This window comes from Magnolia sinica, chromosome 18, assembly GCF_029962835.1.
Source record: "Magnolia sinica isolate HGM2019 chromosome 18, MsV1, whole genome shotgun sequence".
Taxonomy (NCBI): Eukaryota; Viridiplantae; Streptophyta; class Magnoliopsida; order Magnoliales; family Magnoliaceae; genus Magnolia; species Magnolia sinica.
In genome coordinates, this window is record NC_080590.1 from 42,966,938 (window position 1) to 42,985,697 (window position 18,760).

Genomic DNA, 18,760 nt, shown 5'->3' on the forward strand with positions numbered 1-18,760 from the left:
TAGAAAGTATGAGATGGGATTACTAATCCCACGGATGATGGATTTTTGCTTCTTAGATTCAATTCAAATACAATTTGAAAGTAAACCCTAGTATTGATGTAGTTTTCTAGTAGACCCTCCTCCGGTTAGCCCTTGAGACCTACACAGATGAAAACAAGAGATAAAGGATACTCTGACTCATACGAGGGACCCTCCGATGCATAAGTCAAGACCTTAGGTTTTTTATAGAGTAGGATCTCTTAAGGAAAAGAGTCACCAGTCGAGTATAAGGATATGTAATGCGTACTTGACATTAGCCAGGGGTACCTCTATTTATAGGAGAAGGAAGATAGCTGTAAGGAGTCATTTCTAATACGTTGAAGACGAATCTGTTCAGAGATTCGTACGGGATCCTCTCGAGATTATCATCGTCCGAGGTTCTCGGGATCATATTTGATCCTCCAAAGATATCTCGAGATCTTCTGGTCATTAAAGAGATTCCCAAACTATTGATCCGGGAGAAAATCGTATGAATCATATTGAGCTTTCCATTAAATCGGCATTTGCCTTGTTTTAGAGATTATCCCGAGCTATAGCTAAGCTATGGCTAAGATATGATTAAGCTATGGATGAGCTATAGCTGATCTATAGCCGAGCTATGGCCGACCTATAGGTTAGGTCAGCAATCGGCTATTTGAGTGGACTTACGGTTGCAACCTCTTTGAGTGTCCTTACAGTTGCATCGTCCTCCTTGAAGATTGACCTGTTTTTGGAAATAGATGTCCCTTAAGGCTCGAATCCTATTGAGTTCGTGCTGATTTGTAAAGTTAGTTCATTCCATAAGTCGACCTATCAAACATATCTATTTTTTCACCCAACACCTATGATTTATTTTTTAATGTATACATTTCAAACATACTATTAGAAAACATGGGATACACCCAATCCAAGGACAATACCTTAGACACACATTTATTGTAACTTTTACAATTCCATCCACCTTAATTACACCTAATGCAGTTGGCCAAATAAATCTTAAAGTTATGCACGGCTGTACTTGAACATTCCTCGTATGAAGCCGGCTGCGTTTTACCCCAACCTGGACTATAGTCATCCAGTCACAGAGCCCACCGTGATGTATGGTTTTTATCTATGTCGTCCATCCATTTTTTCATATCAAAGAATTTGTTCGTTATTTGGTTTATTTTCTCATATGTGAGTGTGCCAAAATCAATATAACATTTTGATCCGGACACTCCATGTGCCAAAATAAACAAGTATATTCAATATAATGTATATGACCATATTTAAAGAAGATAAATTGTTTACTCATTCACTTGCAAAATTTAATAATTATTAAAAAATGATTCTTTTTCTAAATATGAGTTATTTTATGCCTTTCATAATAGATTACTTTTAAAATACCAATGCAAATCAAATAAAAGTAAAAACTCACAATTGAAGGCAAGGAGCAATTATAAGAATGTGTTTCTTGAAATACACGTTTGATATTTGATAAAGAACAAATTTTACGTATGAGTATAGACTTGGATTACAACTAAATATTATAATTAAAAATTACCACTATTCTTAGGATAAGTTGAAATATAAAAGATAAATTGATAAATTTGTTGCTGGTTTGTTATGTTTTAAGATTTTTAAGATGAGTCTTTCATTGTCACATTGCTCTATTATTTATAGATTTTTGTTGTATCTTATTATTCCATATCCTTCTTATATTATGGTAACAGTTGTAGCAATTGAAATGTTTTTATAAGTTAATTTCTTTTTTAAATCCTTATTTTTATGACAATTCCATTTCCACTCTGCTTCTAAATGCCTCTTAGTTGTTTATTTTATTTTTGTCAACTAAGCCTTTGATGCCCTCGATTGCCTTTTATATTTTTAAGAGTTCAATCACGTTTTTTATATATGAACCGTAATATTTTATTGACCATCCACTAATATATAAAACTAACATTTCGTCAATTTTAATTCGCAAAAAGTACTATAAATCCTCTTTTTTATTAAGTTCATATTCATCTCCTAATGTATTGCCATGTATTATCTTCTCATTAACTTTATAACAAAAAATTTGATGTACAACATAATTATCTAAAAATTGAGGTAAATCCAAAGCTTAAGTGAATTAGATGGTAAGGATTGACCACCTACTATTAAAAACTTATCGGTAGCCATAAAAGTTTTAGATCAACCTAATATTTATGTCTTCACTTTGTCTTGGTCATATGAACACATTGGATGACAAAACAAACAGCGGTGTGATCATAGAAAACGGATTGCCTACTGAATTACTCAGCACACTCTTATTGTACCGAGTAAACTTTGTTGGGCCCCTCGTGATTGCATGTGGTTTATCCCCTACATCCATCCATTTTTCTAGATAATGTTAGGGGTTGAGTCCAAAATTGAAGCATACCAAAGCTCAAGTGGACAATACCACAGGAAACAGTGGAAGTATTGATCTCCACCGTTGAAACATTTTTAAGGCCTATAGTGGTTTTTATTTGTCATCCAACCTGTTCATAATATCACACAGACATGGATGAAGTTAAAACACAAATATCATATTGATCTAAAACTTCTGTTGCCCCAAGAACTTTTCAACTGTATGCATTCAATTCACACTGTTTCCAGTAGTGTGGTCCACTTGATCTTTAGATATGCTTTATTTTTGGCATAACGATCTAAAATTACCTGCTAAAATGGATGGACGGAGTGGATAAAATGCACGAATGACAGTGTAACCCACACAGTTCACTCAGTATGCTTAGCGTTCTGAGTTGCACAGCACGCAATCCGCTTCCGTGATCATTAGGAAGGCTTCATCAGTTACTATCGTTACCACCTCTGCTTCTTGCTATGTGGTCTAATTAAGCTTTGGATCTGCCTATATTTTGGATCATGTTTAAATTTATATTTGAAAAATGGATGGATGGCATGGATAAAACCCTATACATAACAGTAGGCCCAACAGAGCTCATGCCTGGATGGCTTATAGAGCATGCGCCGTTACGACGCAATCCGCTTCCATTGTATCCATAATAATTAATTGGAGAGTTTATATGCGTTACTCAGACAGCGCAAGACACTTGATACGCAGGCACTCCGAACTTGTGTACGTGGCAAACATAGATTCAAGTCAAACCGTCTAAATTGCGGAACAAAGAGTCCTTAGGTCACGGCCTCAAAATCATATTGATTGAGGAATTCTAACCTCTGATTGATGGACACCTATTCGTTGAAATAGAACCATTGGATATTTTCATTTTTAACCGTCTAATAAATGTCCACCGATCAAATAGCCCGATAGTAAAATAGCGTGATATTTAATTCATGCTGCATGTAAATTTCGAACCATAATTTTGACACTTTAAATTGATTTACTTACACGCGACGTTTAGGTGCCTGCGTATCATGAAACACACTCTGCCGGAGTATCTAAGTTTTTCTCTAATTAATTATAAGATTACTGAAGATACTATACAGAACTCGTCGCACTATTTTACAGTGCCAATCCACGTGTGAGGCCAAAGGTGGCCCACTATTCTTATGGTGGACGAATGGATAGGTATGGTCCACAGTGGATTGCATATGGCCCAAATATTACTCTGATCAGTAATCGCAGCCGTCCAGATAAGGGTCTGCAAAATGGATGGTGAGAACCCTTTTACTGCCACCGTCCGTTTTGCTTGCCCTTAATTGAGTGGCTATGATCATCCAATCGTGATTTTTTTGGACACTTGCAATCTATGGTTCTCTTATGATAGGTGGACCCACTTGGGCCCCACATACGGATTCCAACGTAACAGGGCGAGATCGCTGGATAGAAAGCTGGAAAGGAAATGAGAAGCGTTCTGAAATGAAACTCGAATGCGAAGCAAATGAAATGACGTTGGATGGAATTCCTCGCTTTGAGTCGTTTATTTGGGCTTTTGGGCACCGGTGGCTCCGCCAAAGTCAAACTATCTTACGCCAACATACACGTGTCTTTTGCGGCACTACTAAGTTACACGTGTAAGGCGGCAGATACGTCCGATGTATTTTGACGGGAACAGAAAAGATCACGTGCTTGGGAGGAAATAGCATGCTCGGGTTTCCGGTTTACAACCGGCGCCCATGGTTTAATGATCTCGACCATCCATCTGTTGGGCCTCACCAAGGGCGGACCATCATCCCGAAATCTCCTCGACGGGACAATCCTAACCTTTCATTTGGTTGCCTGCAAATAGACAGTCGAGAAGAGAAACACGGCAACGGTCGAGGATCGCAGATACATCTGTATGTGAATGGAAAGGGGAAGTGTTTGGCCACACACTTTCAGATTCGATTCGCTGCAATCTCGACTCGCGTTGGCAATGGATCGGCCCTATGCTTGAACAATGAATGCCAAATAAGGCCATCAAGACTGGAAACGGATGGGCTACTCCCCTGCCACCGGCCAATGGCTGGTGGTCGGTGCTACGTGGGACCCATCATGATGTATATGTTTGTCCATGCCATCCATCTATTTTAGGACATGAGGCTAAAAATGAGGTATGTTCAATACTCAAATTGGCTGAAAATTTGAGAATTGCACGTCCATGATTAAAATATTTGTGTAGCCACGTAAGTATTGAATAATGCTAATATATGTGTTTTCAATTCATCCCATTAGGAATGATCTTATGAACGGCATGTAAACATGCAGCCCGGGTATGAATTTCCATAGTCACCTTTTCCTCAGCACGGCCTACTCGGGCATTGGATCTGCTCAATTTGGTCACATTTCTTAAAATTAACTCAAAAAATAGATAAAGAGTGTGGATTTCTCACAAACAATACGGTGAGCCCCACTTAGGTTTCCCGCACCGAAATTTCTTACGAAGGCTTTCCTGGGAAATCTTCGCGAGAAATCCACTTGTCCATCTATTTGACAACTCATGTGAGAATACGAGCCCAAAAAATGAAGTGAATCCAAAACTCAAGTGGGCTAAAATGACTACAAGCTGAAACCTTTTCCAAATCCACCTTTTTAAAATATATATATACATATATTTTAAAAAACATAGGCGCACACACACACATACACCCCCACACACTCACGCCGTAGTGAGATTTCCCCACCTATGGATACTCGAACCCTTGACCAGGTGTTGAAACTCCTGAGAGTCTATCACCTAAATCCACCTTGATGCTTATGTGCCATCTAAACAACTCACAAGGTCATTATTGATGGATGTACTAAAAACACAATATAAATACATATATATATTAATTAGCCTGATACAAATATTTCTATTGACATTTCTTGTCATGTGACCGATTTAAGTTTTCAATGGACCTCATTTTTTGTCTCTGTCCAGATATAAGCTGACAAAATGGATGGATCAAATGATATCTCACAAAGATCACAGTGGCCCCAACTAGCTTCACCGGGCAGGAACTTTTTGAGATGCGGTGGCAGGCAACCCATGTCTGGTTTAGACCAGGCGACTGGGACCTACACAGGTCGAGTAGACTGAGTCAGGGTCAACACAGCATAGTCGGGCCAAGTCACTCCCTATTTTCATGTCTTAACTCCTGGTGCTGAGTCTAACCGAGTCCAAGTCTGACTCAGGCAAGTCGCAAGGGACTGGCAGGAGTTTTGAAGCCTTGGTTGCCGCCCCTTATAAAATAAGGAACTAGTAGAAGCCATCCAATGGAGACGGTCCAAATTTTCTATAAGATTAAGCCCTTTAACATGTGGTCCATACTCTTATAACCATGCACGTCCGTACACAGTTAAAAGTGTCATTCCTTTTTAATGATCCATCCAGTCTTGTGTGTCATTTACCAATGGAGGGAATAAATTTGTTAAAAACAAGGAAAGAAAAAGAATGAAGGAAAAATTTGAGAAAATTAGAGAGACCATTGTGGTTCAAAGCAGGATACCCAGCTCAACTTTAAACTTAGTTGACTAAGTGAAATGGAAAAAGCTCAACGAACTCTTAGTATAGTCTTGAATATCAAGACTCCAAAATAATTAGTATCTTAAGCACTAAACATTCAATCATTTGTTGAAACTATGAATATTGACTCAGCTTGATTGACCAACAAGTCAATACATGAGTCAACTTGGTGACTCGGCGTAGTCTTGTAATATATGATTGACATAAGTTTTTATCGATCTTATGATGAGATTGTTAGAGAACCAACTTTACGGAAGCACCTTAATCTAGATTGAAACAAACAAAAGAAAATAAAAAATCCAAGCAACCACAAATAGAGAACACACAATTTTTATGTGAAAAACCCTTGTGAGAAAAAATCACAGCACAAAGCGATGATTAATCTACTATTCAGAGGTAATTACAAGCATGGAAAGAACTTACAGTAAAAAAAAATACTAGCTCTCTCCTCTTAGATGCTCTCAAAAACATCAAAAAACAGTAACTCTCTCTTAATTCTAACATAACTTACCTAAAAGTCACACTTTCAAAAGAATAATGTTAAAAATACCCCTTCAAATGGCCACTAACACTTGGGCCTTATTAGCATGTGAAACATGGATCATATGGGCTCAAAAAATGAATAAACCTATAGTGATTTTTGTGTCACAATTTTAACAATATCCACCTTGATAGCAAAATCACTCAATTGCCTTGCCAATCTTCTTTTAATTTTACCATCATCACGTTGTGCACACTTCGTCTTTATTCCTTTTTTACCTAGTTCAAAGAAGTCGAGCAAAACTTAAACTTTTATGCAGGAACAACCTTCATAAACATGTCCATCGAATTCTCACTGGTGTGAATCTTCTCAAGAGTAACATCTATTTTTTCTAACATTTGTCAGATAAAGTGATGACAACCATCAATGTGCTTAGTCCAAGAGTGATATATCAAGCTCTTCACTAAATTAATCATGCTTTCGCTATCACAATACACATGCATCATAATACACAAACACAACTTCCTGCTGAAGCCCCAACTCATTTATCATTCCTATCAACTAAATAACTTTATTGAATGCATTTGTCACTGCCATATATTCAGCTTTGGTAGTGGAAAGTGTAACCACAAATTAAAGCTTAGATATCCAACTGTTAACTCCAGCCACTAATATAAACGAGTAATCGGAAGTAGATCTTCTATTGTCCACATTTCCTCCATAATCTGAATCAACATAGTTTATGAGTGTCACGCTTCGGACTCGGAAACCGGGCTCACAAAATTTTTGATCGCCGAATCTGGCGCCGACAGCCTCCATAGAACCCTATTCTCGGCTCCCGGCACCCATTTGCCAGGTTCCGATCCTGGGATCCTACAAGGAGGATTTTCAATATCAATTTGGTTCATAATGAGCATAACTATAAGCATAACCCACGAACAATAACCACAAGAACACCATTACAAAATCCACTATGATAAAAAACTTTTAAGTACAATGCATCTGAAGGGAATACAAGATAATGCAAAAGATAGAAACTCCAAAAGCTCGTCTGCACGCTCCTGCTGCTACTATGCTACGGCTGCGTCCTGGCGTCACTTGCACGCATCAATCGTGCATAAGCTTATAGAAAGCTTAGAGGGTGGTGTAAGTGTGTGCGCAATATAAGCGTGCTCAGAATGCAAGGTCAGAGTAATGCGGAATCATACTGATGAGTACATGAATGCAATCAGTCGTACTAAGGCTATGCAGTGCAAGAAAAGAATGCTATCGGCCATAACACGGCCATGCGATGCGAGATGCAACTCAAGCATGACAATCCTCATCATATATCAGTACAGTTCTCATTCTGGATAATCACCGGGGTTCAATACACTCCAAATGGCACTATCGCTCTCCTAGCCGCACAATCCAAGTGAGCGTAAGAAACCTCACTATCCGCCTGACCAATAGTCTGCCAATACCTATCCGACACATCGATAGCGGACCCATTCGCGAGCTGGTCAAACTCAGCCTAGTATTGCCCCTACCCTCGGGCGAGTAAGGCCACACCCCTTTCCAACCGACTACGACATAGTGAGAGACGCGACCTCCTAGTATTCGGCCCTCGTGTGCTCATATATCCACTCGGTCTCGACGTTGGAGTCATCCTCTGGTACTATCGAGTTTAGGAATTTTCACCCATGGACATCTATGGCGCCCGTATGCTAAAACCAAACATTTTCGGTATCCAATCCAGCCACTCGCGATGTGTCTGTGGAGGCTTTGGCCCTGATGTCGCTAGGGCGTACAATGATCACACAAATGCAAGTGCATGAATCACTCTACCAAACATGCAACAATCCTGCGCACGCCACGCGCTTATGTAGGGCAATTCCGCTTATTAGGGAGCTCTTAAACTATCTGCCCGAAGGCATATGCTATGATCAATCACTTTTCATATCAGGCATACATAACATGTATAATATAGATCCATGATTTATGATCATACGCATCATATGTATGCCTGATATGAGAAGTGACTGATCATGGACCTATACTATACATGTTATGTATGCCTGATATGAGAAGTGACTGATCATAGCATATGCCTTCGGGCAGATAGTTTATGGGCTCCCTAATAGGCAGAGTTACCCTATATAAGCGCGCAGCGCGCGCAGGATTGTTACATGTTTGGTAGGGTGATTCATGCACTTGCATTTGTGTGATCATTGTATGCCCAAGCGACATCAGGGCCAAAGCCTCCACAGACACATTGCGGGTGGCTGGATTGGATACCGAAAATGTTTGGTTCTAGCATACGGGCGCCATAGATGTCCCTGGGTGAAAATTCCTAAAATGAGTCTTTCCTCTGAATCTTCGAAACATAAGATGTCATCTGTTATATCTTGTATATACCGAAATAACTATTTCACCGCTTTCCAATGTTGCTTGCCAGGGTTTCATATATATCTACTCACAACACAATTGTATGTGAAATATCAGGTCTCATATACACCATGACATAAATAAGACTGCCAACTGTGCTTAAATAAGGCACCTGAGACATATGTCGCTTTTCTTCATCCGACGTATAACATAATTCTAAAGAAAGTCGAAAGTGACCAACGTGGGGGTGCTAATCAGTTTTACATTTTTCAGTCCGAACTTGACTAGAATATTCTCAAGAGATACTCCTCATGAGACAACCATAGCCCAATGTTACCTTTTCCAATCCAAACTTGACTAGAACATTCTCAAAATACTCCTCCTGAGACAACCGTAACATGCTCATCTTCTTGTCCTTGTGTATATCAATGCCAAAAATCCTCTTTGCAGGCTCCAAAATTTTCATTTTAAATGTCCTGGATAATCAAACCTTTAACATGTTGATTTCATACATGCTATAACTGAAAATATGCGTATCATTAACATATAACACTAGAATGATAAATTCCCTACCACTCAATGCTCCAAAATAAATACAATGATCAAATTCACTTCTAGTAAAACTCTGGCTCAACATGAAAGAATCAAACTTCTTATATCACTGCCCAAGCGATTTTTTCAGGCCATACAACGACATCTTCAACCAAAAAAGAAGATCTTTCTTTCTTTACACCTTGAACTTTTTTGGTTGCTTCATGTAAAATTGTTCTTTTAATTATTCATGTAGAAATATAGTTTTAACATCCAATTGTTTTAATTTCAAGTTGTATTAGGCAACTAGAGCTAATACAAATATAATAGATATCTGCTTTACCGCTGCCGCGAAAATCTCATTGAAGTCGACATCTTCTTTATGAGCATATCCCTTCACTACCAATCCAGGCTTGCACCTAACCAGTTTCTTCTCAAATATTCACTTATACCCGGTCGCCTTCCTACCAATTGACAACTCAACTAACTACCACATTTGATTTTTATATTGAGAATCCATCTTTTCATGCATAACTACCATATACTTTTATGTATCTTTATCTTTTAATGTTTCCTAGAAAGTAAATGAATCCCTGTCATTTGTAATGAGAGAAAATGCAACATTAAAGTCATCATTGTATTCAACGGTAACCTGCGATTCCTCGGTAGATTTCTCTTGATATGTGATGCCCTCTTCATGTACCTTAACTTGCGGCTCAGGTTACTTAAGTGTCTTATCCTTGTCTAATTCCATATCAACAACTGACTTTTTCATTTTTTCCTCATCTTTTTGAAACAAGAAACCCTAATCAAATTTGACGTCCTATATAATAATGATCTTTCATGAAGCACGGTCTAACAACATGTAATCTTTCACCCCATCACCATAGCTAACAAAAGTGCACTTTTTTGCTCTTTAGTGTACCTTATTTCTCTCAACAAACAGTAAATGAGAATAAGCATCACAACAAAAAATCTTCAAATTCGAGTAATCAACTGCTTGACTACTCCATACTCATGTGTTATAGGAGAGTCACCCAACCTCCCAATACATTGGTCACCTCAATGGAGCATCGCATACAATGTGTTTAATCTTAGAGCTAAAGCATTGATAAAGCATCAACATCAACAATCGATGGTGAAAAAGGGGAGCCGATTAAAGCATGGGAGAGCATCGATTAAGTAATCCGAGATGACACATTAAATGAGCTTCTTTCGACATGTAAGTGTTAATCAAATGGGCTTCTTTCGGCTCGGCTCGGCCACTAGCTAACCCTAGCTCAAACTCGGCTTGGCTCGGTCCTCGATCCTGATTGGCCATCTCGGCTCGGTTCGGCTCGATCAGCAACTCAAGCCAGTTCGAGCCGAGGTTGAGCCTGTGCGGCATTTTCTCAAACACATGGAGTGCACCTTCAATTTATCACTGTATGTAAAACATCAACAACAGTTTACAGGTATTTCATCAAACACTCAGTAGGCAACATCAAAATCAAGATACAAGGGTATTTGTTTTATATCCATACCTTCCTCGCCACCAACCGGCACTTTATTGAGTCATTTCATCAAACACTTGGTGAGCAACATCAATATCAAAATAAGCAAGTGACCGAACTTGTTCGATCCGAGTTTGATTCGAGTCAAGTCGAGCTTGGGCAAGATTAGACTCGGCTCAAAATTTGTTCAAGCCCAAAAAATCAGCTTAACTCGGCTCGAACTCAGTTTTGAACTGAGTCGAATTGAGCTTTTTCAAGTCAAGTTGAGCGAGCTAACCGAGCTAACTCGGTTCGTGTACAACTTTAGTGAAATCCACCCTAACCATTAGGTGATTCACACCATGATAGACCTATGAATTAAAAATAAGCTACATTGGTCATTCAGGTGGACCATACTAGTGGAAACAATGTACATCAAAAGCTCACCCTCAAAACTATTTCCCTTGGTATGGCCCACTTGAATCATGTATGAGCCTAATTTTTAGTACTCAGGTCTAGCTTATGATGTGGCATCTAATGGTTTGGAGTGGATTTCACATGCTCATCACAGTAATCCCTATAAAAATCAAGGGTGGATGTCTCTCTCCGAACTGCTTTTATATGGCCCACTTGAATCATAGATTAACTTGATTTTTTTTTCTCTTGGCCTAGTATGGGATTACACATCTAATGGTCGGAATGCATCTTAGGTACACATCAAGGTAGGCCCCTTAAACAATAAAGGACTAGCATTCGTCTCTCCCTACTTATTCCCCATAAAAGCCATAACTTAGATTGCATATCGTAGGACACGAAAACGAGTTTGGTACTAATACTACTTTTATATGGCAAAGTTAGGTGGGCCTGATCATGATGAATGTGTTATATGTACACTGCCCATCCATTTCTTTTAAATAAATTTAGAGCAGGCACAAAAAAATGAGGCAAATCAGAAGTTCAAGTGGACAACACCACAACAAGCAATGGGGATGGAACGCCTACCATTAGAAACTTTTAAGGGGCCATAAAAGTTTTGGATCATGCTAATATTTGTGTTTTCCCTTCATCCACGTCTATGTGACTTCATGAATAGGTAATATGGAAGATAAACATCATGGTAGGCCGTAGGAAGGATTCAACGATGGAGTCATTGTGCCAACAACTTTCTCTGGTGTAGTCCAATTGACCTTCGGATCTGCCTCATTTTTGGGCTCATGCCCTAGAATAATTCAAAAAAAATGGATGAACGGTGTGGATATAACATAACAATTTATACTTTTAGGGATGGCTTTTTTAGCGACGTGTCTAATTTCATCGTAAAAAGTCAATTATTTGCAATGACATTCTAAGTTGTCGTAACAAATCGACTATTTGCAATGGCATTTCAAATCGTCGCCAATAGTCAACTTTTTGCGATGGATTGCAGTTGTCGTCGCAAAAATTTGTCACACAATTTTTTCTATGGGAAATTGCGTGGTGGGAAAGACCTTTCACAACGAGTTTCAATGGTCGTCGCTAATAGCCACTCATTGCGATAAATTTGGTGTCATCGCAAAAAGTGATCTTCAATGGAGCACATGTTGTCTAGTGTGTCTAGAGCACGTGTTATCCATATCAAATTAACAAATTCTTATTTGTATCTACTGTTGATGTGTTTCTAAATGCTAGCACTCCATGTGTGGCATACTAAAACCATAATCAATATGCGTACATTGTGGGAATGGTGCATATTCAAAATGAAAAAAATCTAGTATTTGAATATATGGGATTCTTCAATTGATATGGTTACTGTATCATTGGACATCCACAATATGGCTCATTAGATGTATAGCTCTTGATTCACTATCCATAAAACCATGTGTACAGTTGAGTAAAAATGAACAGGGACTAAAAAGTTATGCAATCACATCCTCAATGGTAAGTTGATATGTAGACACGACAGGCTCAGTTGGAGATGGTGCATGTCCTCATGTCCCAAATGCCCTAATCACATCCTCAGTGGTAAGTTGAATGTTACATTTAAATTATACAAGTAGTGTAAAATAGTCACTAATCATAATTTAATTTAATTATTCTATAAATTTTTCTATAGACTGGTGCTATCTTCCTACCCCCACCATATTATTGACGATGCGCATTTATTTTTTATTAATTTTTTTGGACAATTTGGACATATATGTACATATTTTTGTGTTAAGGATAATTATAAAGTTTGTTTTAATTTAACTAAATTATTTTTTGTATTTCAATGGATGATGATGAATATTGATTGGTACATGTTATTTTATTAGATTAATTAGTTCAATCATGGAAAAAGTATAAAATAAAACATAAAAGATATATATTTAAAAAAATATTTCTATTAGCGATGACTTTAACTTGTCGTTAATAAATAAATAAATAAAATTCACGACGAGCAACATTCATTGCAAGAAGTCCTTGGCGATAAGTTTTGAATTTTTAGTGATGAGTGGATTTGTCATAAAAAGTCTTTATTAGTGATAAGTTTTATATTTAGCGACGTTTTATATTATGTAATGGCGACATGTTAACTTATCACTAATAGCTATATTTTACGATAAGTTATTAGGTCATCATAAATAATTAACTGATTGATGAAGAGTTGGTGTTTTCGTCACTAAATAAAATTTGTGATGCCGTATTTGCGACAAAATTGGCGTTGAGTAACATTCATTGCAAAAAGGGTTTTGTGAAGAGTTTTGGGTTTTTTTAACGATAAGTGGATTCCTCGCAAAACATCTTTATTAGCGACAGTTGCATGTTTAACACCATTTTACGATCGCAATGGTAATACGTCAACTCGTCGCTAATTAGCTATACTTTAGGACAGGTTATTAAGTCATCACAAATAATTAACTCATTGGTAACGGGTTGGTGTTTTTGTCACTAAATAGAATTTGTGATGCTGTATTGGCAACAAAATTGGCGACGTCGCAAAAAGGGTTTTATGATGAGTTTGGGGTTTTTAGCGATTAGTTGACTCATCGCGAAAAGTCTGAATTGTTTTAGTGACATAAATCATGATAGGCCTACAAAATTTGCCACATTAACACAATACAGGGGGGATCTACCTTGCCAGGGGAGATCCACATTGCTCAAGGGGATCTATAGAAAATCCATTTTCTAACTTAGTAGATTGCCTATATCTCCATTTTACAAGAGATATAAAGAATCAAATATACTTTAACACAATTAATCTAAATGTATCTAATTGGGTTATGCATAGAGAGATTAGAGAGTTTTGTGGGCTACATATGCATGAGAAGGAGAGGAACCTTGATAAATTAAAAGAATTAAATATCAGGAATGCACATCCATCATGCTTGAGAGGCAGCTTGGAAGATCTTCTTTCAATTATTTTAGGGTGCATTAGAAGTAAACATATTTGTTGGCCATAGAAATAAGATAGCATGTTAAAATAACATTGGGTCATGTTTAACTCTGAACTAGCTATGCCTGGTTCTAGGAGAGGTACTGCTTGAAAGAATGAATCACGGAAGTTTAGTTTTCAACCATCATTGGATTTGAATTACTATTAGAATTGTAGTGAGCAGAGACAACATGACATTTGGACTTACATTTTAAATTGGGCCTTAAGTAGCTTAGGTCTTTTCAGGATTGGTTTCAGAACAAATAGGAGAGGGAAAAAAAATATCATGTTTATAGCTACTTAAAGCTTGATTTGTACATATGTTCTTTGAAAACCTAGGCCCCTAAGGGATCAAGTGTTCCAATTCTAATTTTCAAGTGGATGACATAAGTGCCCCTTAAAATAAAACAAACCACAAAAAATGCAAACAAATACCAACTATATACATAACATATCAAAGACTTGGGAAGATAAAATCATCTCACTTCTTAACCAACTTGGTCAAAGAATATGCCAATATAAAGTTGTTTCACCTACATGTTTTTTTCCCTTCTTTTATAATAGATGTAACAATGCTTGTTAATCACATTTTATGTTTAGAGAAAGCTTCCAAAGGTTAAAGAAAATGTGTATAGGAAACAAGCAAAAAATTCAAGATGTTAAGAGGCTCAAACATTAATTACTCAACTTCTATGTCATGTTGAAATTGGTGAATTCCAAACAAGCATGGATGAAATGGTGTGGATAAATGCATTAAAAAGATGAATATGAATGTTGAATAGAAGTGGATCTCCCCTGTGCATTGTGGATCTCACCTAGGGGGAGAATCCCCCTACGTATTCTTACCTCTACTTGGCATATCAGTATCAGAATGAAGAGAAGCTTCAATATGTCGTCAAAAACTTCAAAATGTCGTCGAAGGATTGTTGGAGTGGGTCCTACGAAGGTATAAGCAACAATTTTAACCGCCTTTTTCAATGGTGGTGGTCCCCTCTCCCTCTCTCTCGGGATTTGGTGGTGGTGGTGGACCCCTCTCTCTTGAGATTCAGTGGTGATGGCGGACCCCTCTTTCTTGAGATTTGGTGATGGTGGTGGTCCCCTTTCTCTCTCTTGAATCGGTGGTGGTGGTGGTTTCTCTTTCTAAAAAAAAAGCTTCAAAAACCCTTAAATAGATTAGAACATGGGTTCGACCCCACATATATGCTTATGGATTGATATCGTGCGGCCCTTCGTGCATCACCATTAAAATCTCATTCAATTATTACTTTGGGAAAATAATTACAGGGCATGGGCCCAATAATCGGGGAAGAAGACATCAGGGATGAACCACACCAAAAGAAACAAACCAACAGAAAAAGACCATCATTCTCTCTATTGAGGGCTACAGAGGCCTCAGATGAAGATGAAATCAACACCCTCCAATGTCCAAGCATGCCCTGAAATGAACAAACGGATAAGATCTTCCAAGTAGTGGGCCTATATGTGGCTCATGCGTCCCACACTCTCTTTTCCCAAACTTCCGTTGCAAGACAGGTTATACGATACAGAAGGTGAGTAGAAGGGCACTTTCATCTGAAAAAAAAAGAAGCAAAATCTCATCTCGGGGCTAAAAAAGTATCCCCTTATGATAAATTGGCTATTTTCGAGTTGACATCATTCCATAGGGCTATTATAGTAAAAATTGTCAATTCGAAAGTGTGTAACACAGGTATGTGTAAACCGGTTCATACCGTATTGGGTGTTTCACTGACCATGGGGCCCACCTTCATATATGTGTTGTATATCCAGGACACTCATTAGTCTTACAAGATCAATTTGGGGCAAGGTCCCTAAAATGAAGTAGATACAAATCTCAAGAGGACCATACTATAGGAAACAATGGTGATTGACCATTATAAACTTCTTGGGGTAACACAAGTTTTGGATCAAGCTTATATTTGTGTTTTCCCTTTATTTAGGCCACTATGACTTTATCAACAGGATGGATGGAAGAAAACCATTATAATGGGCCTTAGGAAGTTTTTAATGGTGTGTGTTCAATGTCTACTCTTTCCTGTGGTGTGGTCCACTTTAGATTTGGATCTGCTTCGTTTTTGGGATCGTACACTAAAATAATGTGTAAAAACTAAAAAGTGATGGATGGTCTGGTTATATAGAGCATACATGAAGGTGAGCCCCACATTCAAGGAAGCACAACACTACTTTCTTACCCGATAACATGGATCCACTCCCCACCTCCCTAGGAAGGTCCCACATTTCTGGGAAACAACAATCCAAGAGGGATGCTCGCCCTTTATATTTGTACAAGGCCCGCCGTGATGTGTACTTGAGATCCACTATGATCATTGGATGTGTAAACCCGTGTAGGGCATATATCCAAAAAATTAGGCTAATATGTGATTCAATTGGGCCATATCAATGGAAACAGTTGGGAGATATGTCCACCAAAATTTACACCTGGTGCCTAAAATGCAGGCCCATAAATGTTTCAAGTGGGCCATACCTAGGGAAATAGTTTTGAGGGTAAGCTTTCCATGTGCACTTTTTTCAATAATGTGGTCTATATGAACCAAGGATGGGGCTGATTTTTAGTTCTTGAGTGTAACATGGGGTGACTTTTCTAATGATTGGGGTGGATTTTACATGAGCACCATGGTGGGGCCATCCCAAGCAAGCAACTCCTTTTCCTCTTTGAATTATCTTTTCCCTGACATCATTTATCAACATTAATTAGCACTTAATTCATATAGTTAGTTGGACCCAACTAGTTGATATATATATATATATTGGCTACTTGGTTTGTTTTTTTATTATGTCGGTGTGCCAGAATCGATATAGCGGCTCGATCCAAACCGATCAACTTGGACCCTAAGTGTTGATCGTACCCAAGGGTTGACAATCTCAAGTGCAGGGCTGCGATGCAGTAATAACTTTGTGAGACCAAGGTCAAATTCTCAAGGAATGAGAAACACAACCTAGAACTATTCTAAAGGTAAAAGGGTTGTCTGAATTTTAATCAAGCAAAGTAAGAAGGGTTTCTAAAACAAAATAATTAAAGACCAAGGATCTAGGAATCCACTCATAGAAATCACAATATCTCATTCATAGATTCAATTCCTATAACGCAATTGAAATGGAAGTCTTATTATATCCAATCGGAAAATAATTTAGCTAAGCTAATCACCAATCATGAATAAAAACATGATTTCAATTGAACGATTTTCTCATGATGCATTCAGATATCAATCACCGGGAATCAAGAGTGTCTAAAGTACCCTTAGGCAAAATAGATCAATCAATTATACAAATTGATTCATTCTCTAATTCAGGCTAAGAAATTGTTAAATTAAAGAATTCATTATAACCATAGTTCATAACAAATCAATAAGTCAACAACTTAAAGACTTTAAAGTAAAATCTAAATCAACTTCAATCTGCTATTATCATTCATACCATTGTTATTGAATCAAATAAACTAATTATTGTAATTAAACTACAAGCTTCATCCCTTAGCCTTAGCAAAGACATTAGATAAACACAACTAACATTTTAAAACAAAAGAAAAACAAATAATCTACTAGAACCCGTGAAGAAATAGAAGCGGAAGAACATTGTCGGCGCTCCACCTAAGCTTTCTCTATCTCCCCAAATCCTAGAAGATGATTAGGAACATCTTAGAGACCCCTTTAAATAGATTAGGAACTCCATCTTTTACATTGACTTGGAAATTTCATAAAACGACTTTGAATTTACGCAGCTGCTCGCATCGTTGATGGCATTTCAATGGCATCGAGCTTCCATCGACCATTAGCCGATGGCATTAAAGATCTCCTCAATGGATCGAGTAGAATATGGAATTTTGTCCAGCAACTAACTTCCAAATTTGGAAGTCTGTCGATGGGATCGAAGCTAATTCGATGGCATTGAGTAGTGAGTCCAACAACTTCTTTGAAAATTCCCAGAGTTTCTCAATTTGTTCTCGAGGGATTGAACTCCCATCATGGTATCGACTAGTGTTGTATTATCTTCAATTTTTTTACTCCACTATAAATCTTCTATTTTCTTCCTTTTACACATTGGTTCCTTCAGTCTTTTGGCACTTCAATTCCTTCTTCATGACCTTGAAATCTTCAATTCCTCATCATGTCTTCGTTTAAGCTTTAAATCATTTCTTGAAGCACATAATTAACTTAGACTCTCAAATCTTCCTGTCAATAGGAAGCATACTCAAATAGGCCATATTAACATGAGTTTGCATGGGAAAGCATTATGAAATAGATGATAGTTATATAATATTTGAGCATTATCACACTCCCAACCAGCATTTTGCTAGTCCTGAGTAAAACATGCGAAAGATTTTTCAAATCCAAATCAATTTTCTTCTAGAAAAGTTCATTCTATAAATCTTTGCAATTCTCAATCATTCCAAATAATAAAGTTCCAAGGCACACTAGTTTTGAAAATTAAAATCAACCTAGATTCTAACATACTTAACAAACTACCTAGTGGAGTTCAAATCATTATCAATTAGTAGAAACATCCTAAACATTGAGTTCTATGGGTGCATGGTGAAATCTAAACTTAACAC